Here is a 5,516-nt window from a genome sequence, read left to right as displayed (position 1 = left end):
TCTGGTATCAGACAAAATACTTATTCCCGTCGCTCTGAAACCCCTTTCACACTCTGTTTCAGGCAACGAGCGATTGCCTGCCCGTTAAAACTTCTCATGGTACCTTCATATTTTGCTCTTGACGTTTTCTTAATTTCAACTCGAGAGATACTTCTGTCACATTCCATGCATTGTTCACCAAACAATTAACCCTATAAGGGTCAGTTCACCCGAAGTTACTCTTTACTTCCCCACTTAAATCTCGGGACGAGATTTCTTGTAGTGGAGGAGATTTGTAACACCCCGATAGTTCAGCTACATTAATCCCCTTCTAATGATGCCTTGTCATCATTGTTACTGTTGCTAATATCACTTTGATTCAAATCCAGTCCAAATTTTAAATTCAAATTAAAGTCAAATTTCAAACTTCTCAAATATGCAAAATAAAATGTTCGCATTATTCTAAAAATTCCCCTGATCATTTGTCATGTTGAAACAAACATCATTTGACTCACTAATTAATCCCTAATAAAATATAAAGCGGTCTGACAGCAACAAAATTAACCGTTTCAAAATAAACAAATGTTTATGTAGTTCCAATTGACTTTTTGTGTGCCTCTCCAAAATAATAACGAATATTTATGTGACAAGTTCCATAGTCAACTAAATTTATTTGGTATGAAAATTAAATGTAAAAATTGATGAAAAAGTAAAACAGAAGTTAGAAAGTTTAAAAGAAAAAGGCCACAGTGCAGCCAGACCTTACTGCAAAGTGGAGCCCAGCCCACACAACCCCCCGCACTCATCCCCAACCTCCTGCTACAGGGAGGCAGGGGGGTCGTGGCGGGCATCCACGCCATGGCCACGCCCCCTGGGCGATGTGCCGACGATCCCACGGCTTCCTGGGATGATAAGGCGTCGCCCCGTGCCCCTCCTCGAACCCTAGCTTCTTCTCCCCTTTCCCCGCTCTCCCTCTCCCGTTACAGAAGCCGCCCGCCGCCACCATCGCCGCCACCTCATCGATCCGGTGGCCACCGACCTCCCCGGCACCTAAGGAGACATCTAGAAGCCTCCTCGCGGTCGTCTCCTTCCTCTCCACCGAGGAACCCGAGCCGAGACGCTCCGTACGCTCGCCATCGCCATCGTCTTCGCCCACGGCCGCCACATCTCGTCGACGGTTGCCGCTGCTCCGATCCGTCCCTGCGGCAACCGAGGTGTCCACAAGCCCCGGGGTGAGCTCCTCGACCGATTCCCCTCGTTTTCCCCTTCGATCCGTAGTCGTAGCCTTCGCCTTGTGCTCGTTGTAGTCGCCATGGCCGTAGCTTTGCGTCCGCGTCCGAGCTCTCTAGCTCCTGGCCGCGCACCCGCCGGCCACACGCGCCCATGCCGCACCCTTGGTCCTTGCGTGTGCCCACGCCCTCCCCACGTGCCTGCTGCTGTGCTGCCCTGATGTGGCTGCTGCTGCTCATGCCGGTGCTGCTTGCTGCTGCGCTGCTGCCCGACCGTCGCTGATTGTTTCTGTCGCTCCGCTGCTTTGCTGTTGCCTGTCGTGCGCTGCTGCTGGTATTGCTTGCTTCCCGCTGCTACTACCTCATGCTGCCGCTACTTAGCTGCTGCTCTAGCCGCTAAAAACTGGCCATGGCTGAGGGCATGCTATGTGCGTGTGGTGCACAACCTCACTTTGCAACCAAGCCCGCCCAAAAATCAATTAGGGACTAATCCCTCTTTAGTACTCCCTCTGTTTTAAAATAGATGACCCAACTTTAGTATAATGTTAGTATAAAGTTGAGTCATCTATTTTGGAACGGAGGGAGTACTAGCCACCCCACGTCTATTACATGTGGTCCCCACTAGGTAAATAGTTTAACTAAATAATTTTAACACATGTTACACTTACATGTGGGTCCATTGACCCAGTTGACCAGTCAACTTTGACTGGTCAACTACTGCTGACTGGACCCACTGGCCCCACTGTCATACCCCCTTGCTACACAGCCCCCACTGTCATACCCCCTTGCTACACAGCCCCCATGTGACAAAAGTATTTAGATACTTATTCTCGAATCAAATAGATTCCAGAAAATGGTTAAAACTTTAGAAAATCATAGATAATAAACCGTATCTCGGATGAAAAAGTTTTATATATGAAAGTTGCTCAGAACGGCGAGGCGAATCCGAATACGCAGCCCGTTCTTCTGCCACACGTCCCTAGCATAGAGAACATGCAACATTCCACCTCCGTTTCATTTGTCTGAAAACGTGAAACACCGGGAATACTTTCTCGGATGTTTCCCTGATTTGTCGGTATCACCTCCTATTGCGTTAGGTCACCCCTAGCACGGCGTATTGCCATGTTCTGCTTTGTGATGCTTTGATTGCTCTATTATTTATTGTGTTCCCCATCTGTTACTTCTTTCCGGTAGACCCCGAGACCGCTGCCGATACCCCCGTGATCGACTACATCGACGCCGCCCCTCTTTCTTGCCAGAGCAACCAGGCAAGCCCCCCTTTGATCATCCCGATATCGCCCATTCCATTATCTCATACTTGCATTAGATTTTGCTACTGTTATTATTTGCTCCTATTCTGATGCATAGCCTGCTTTTGTAACCTGCTTATTGTTACCTACCTGCTTATCCTAAACTGCTTAGTATAGGTTGGTTAGTGATCCATCAATGACCCCCACCTTGTCCTTGATTGCCCCTGCTTCATCATTGAAGACCCGATCAACGGGATCGAAGACCAGGCCCCGGCACCGCACATGACGTTCCCCTTAGTTGCTCGACACTACTGGGTTACTATCGAGTGCCGAGGGTGAGGCCTCATCATCACTTCTGATGTTAACCTGTAGTGTAGCTATTCGGTCGTGGTCATCAAGGGTGATTTCCTCCTTAACCACTTCCGATACGGCTCTGTCGTGCAACCCCTCAAGTGTGAACCTCGAGGGTGGTTTCCTCTTACATTCACCTTGATGATTACATCGAGTGGAATTCACCGGGGGTGATTCCTCGGGTTTTCCCCTTGATGTTTGGACACACGGATACTTGGACTTTACCACTGTTACTTGGAAAGACGGGTCGGCCCTGAGGGGTACCCGCGCGAGCTTAATTGCGAGTGATGTGGAGTCGGGTTGACCTGGAGGGTGCCCGCGAGATAATTACGAGGCGTGGCCGGGCATTCCTAGCCCTTGCCGCAAGTCCTCGAGACGGGGCAACGGGGTCACATCTTTCGTGAGTCTCTGCTTGTTACCGCGCGTTCCTAATCCACTACGATTTGGATATTTGATCCGAGGGCCTCTGGCCTGATAGCACTAACCATCACGTGGGCATAGTGTGGGCGTTCTGCGTCGTATACATCAGCCGAAACTTAATAGACGTCAGCGACTGAGCGGCGCGTGCCGGGTTGGACTGCGTAAGCACCTGCCTTGTTGAAGGAGGTAGCTAGGTCTGCTCACCGGCCGCGTATGCAACGTGCAGGAGTTCCCGGGGAGATGGCCCATGATCCCTGGGGGCATAGGTTTAGTCCGGCGTGCTGGCCTCTCTATTAAGCCTAGGTCGGGTTGCGGCGTATTGTTTGGCCGAGGCCGAGCATGACCCAGGAAAGTGTGTCCGGCCAGAGTTAGTCAAGCGTGGTGGGTAAGTTGGTGCACCCCTGCAGGGAAGAAAACATCTATCGATAGCCTGTCCTACGGTAACGGACACTTGGAGTTGTATCCCGATCGATACAACTAGAACTGGATACTTGTGCTGAGTAATGGATTTTGATGATAACTGGATAGTATGGCTCTGGGATTGCTTTCTCGCAGGGAGTCGAGAAAGGATCTCTGGCCGAGGTTGATAACACTACTACTACTTTACTTTATGCTACTCTACCCCCTCCTGTTGCTGCAAGATGGTGGTTTTCCAGAAGATGCTAGTCTTCGATAGGACTAGGCCTTCTCTCTATTCTGACATTTCTGCAGCCCAGTGCACATATACAACCTTCCTTTGATAATGTTGCATATGTAGTGTAGATCCTTGTTTGCGAGTACTTTGGATGAGTACTCACGGTTGCTTTGCTCCCTCTTTGCCCCTTTCTTCTTCTTTCCGGTTGATGCAACCAGATGTCGGAGCCCAGGAGCCAGATGCCACCGCCGATGCATACTAATACGTGGAGACCACCGGCGACCAGGAGTAGTTAGGAGGCTCCCAGGCAGGAGGCCTTGCCTTTTCGATCGATGTTGATTTTGTGCTAGCCTTCTTAATGCAAACTTGTTTAACTCATGTCTGTACTCAGATAATGTTGCTTCCACTGACACTTGTGTATTCAAGCTTATGTATTCGAGCACTCGAGGCCCCTGGCTTATAATATAAAGCTTGTATTATTTTAATTTGTGTCTAGAGTTGTGTTGTGATATCTTCCCGTGAGTCCTTGATCTTGATCGTACACATTTGCGTGTATGCTTAGTGTACGATTGAATCGAGGGCGTCACAGAAAGTCTCGTGTGCTGGTTCGTGTTCTGATTAATGAACTTGCTCTGGTGCCTTTTAGCTTGGTGGTCAAGAGATTTACTGATATCAGTGGGCTAGGCACATCTTGGACTGTCCCAGTTTATGTGCTCAACGGCAGAAATCCTAGTCAGGGCCTTGTGGGTGATGAGGAGGCGCCGCCGCCTTTGGGTGCCTCCCCACATCCGGAGCATCTCCCTTTTCTAAATGCAATGCAGCAACAACAGCAGCATGATGCTCCAGTTTGGCAGCTCCAGAACACTGCCAATGCCTGGGAGGCCGCTCCACCCCCCCTCCACCGCAGCAGGGCTGGGGCGAATGGCCGGTGCTTCCTCCAGTTCCTCCAATGTATCAAGGATTTAGTTACAGGAATTACACTGGTTATGATGGTCCCTCTATGATGGATGGGATTCAAACTGCTGATTCTGGTTTTGATGATGGGCTGCGAGTTTGGAATGAGCATGTTGCAATGGTTGAAGATATGGCAGACAGATTTGTTCAGGGTAGCCCTACAGGAGATCTTTCTTTTCAGCAGATGAATGCTCATGAGGTGGTTGTGGAAGTTCCCGAAGAAGAGGAGAATTGGCTTTCTTTCATGATCTGCTTTTATTGCACTGTATTCACCCCTCGACTCTGCCGGGTTTCTGACAAAGAAAACGAGACTAGTGCTTGGTAAGTTTGCAGAAGGTTTACAGAGTACGCTAGTGGATCTTGTGGGCGGGGCCTGCTTCTCATACTTCCCATTTTCACCTTTTGCTCCGGGCGCCGATGTCATTTGCTTTCCTCAAGAGGCTTGGTCCATCTGTTGTGACTTTGTTGCTGCACAAATGAATAGAGCTTGTCAGCTGGTGGGTGCAGACCGCATGGTTATGGAGGATAACAGTTTGGAAATTAATTTTCCACTTCTTGACTCACAGCCTGAGATGATGGAGATGGAGGCGGCTACTAATAAGAGAAAGCACAGAATGATTACGCTGCTAGATGTATCTGAAGTCAGGCGCAGTGTGCGCGCAACTAGGTACCAGGGCTTTAGGCCACCTTCTCTGGCAA

At 49.6% G+C, this 5,516-nt stretch overlaps 1 long non-coding RNA gene across 1 annotated transcript; it reads left to right on the top strand.

Annotated features, from left to right (window-relative positions):
- The first annotated feature begins 781 nt into the window (after positions 1 to 781).
- On the top strand, positions 782 to 4,348 carry LOC123168982 (uncharacterized). The gene is made up of 2 exons (XR_006484592.1): positions 782 to 1,211; positions 4,082 to 4,348. It is a non-coding gene; the product is annotated as an uncharacterized lncRNA (long non-coding RNA).
- The last annotated feature ends 1,168 nt before the right edge of the window (positions 4,349 to 5,516 follow it).

Source organism: Triticum aestivum, chromosome 1D, assembly GCF_018294505.1.
Source record: "Triticum aestivum cultivar Chinese Spring chromosome 1D, IWGSC CS RefSeq v2.1, whole genome shotgun sequence".
Lineage (NCBI taxonomy): Eukaryota > Viridiplantae > Streptophyta > Magnoliopsida > Poales > Poaceae > Triticum > Triticum aestivum.
Note: the sequence above shows the minus strand (reverse complement) of the source record. Positions and strands in the feature narration are given on the sequence as shown.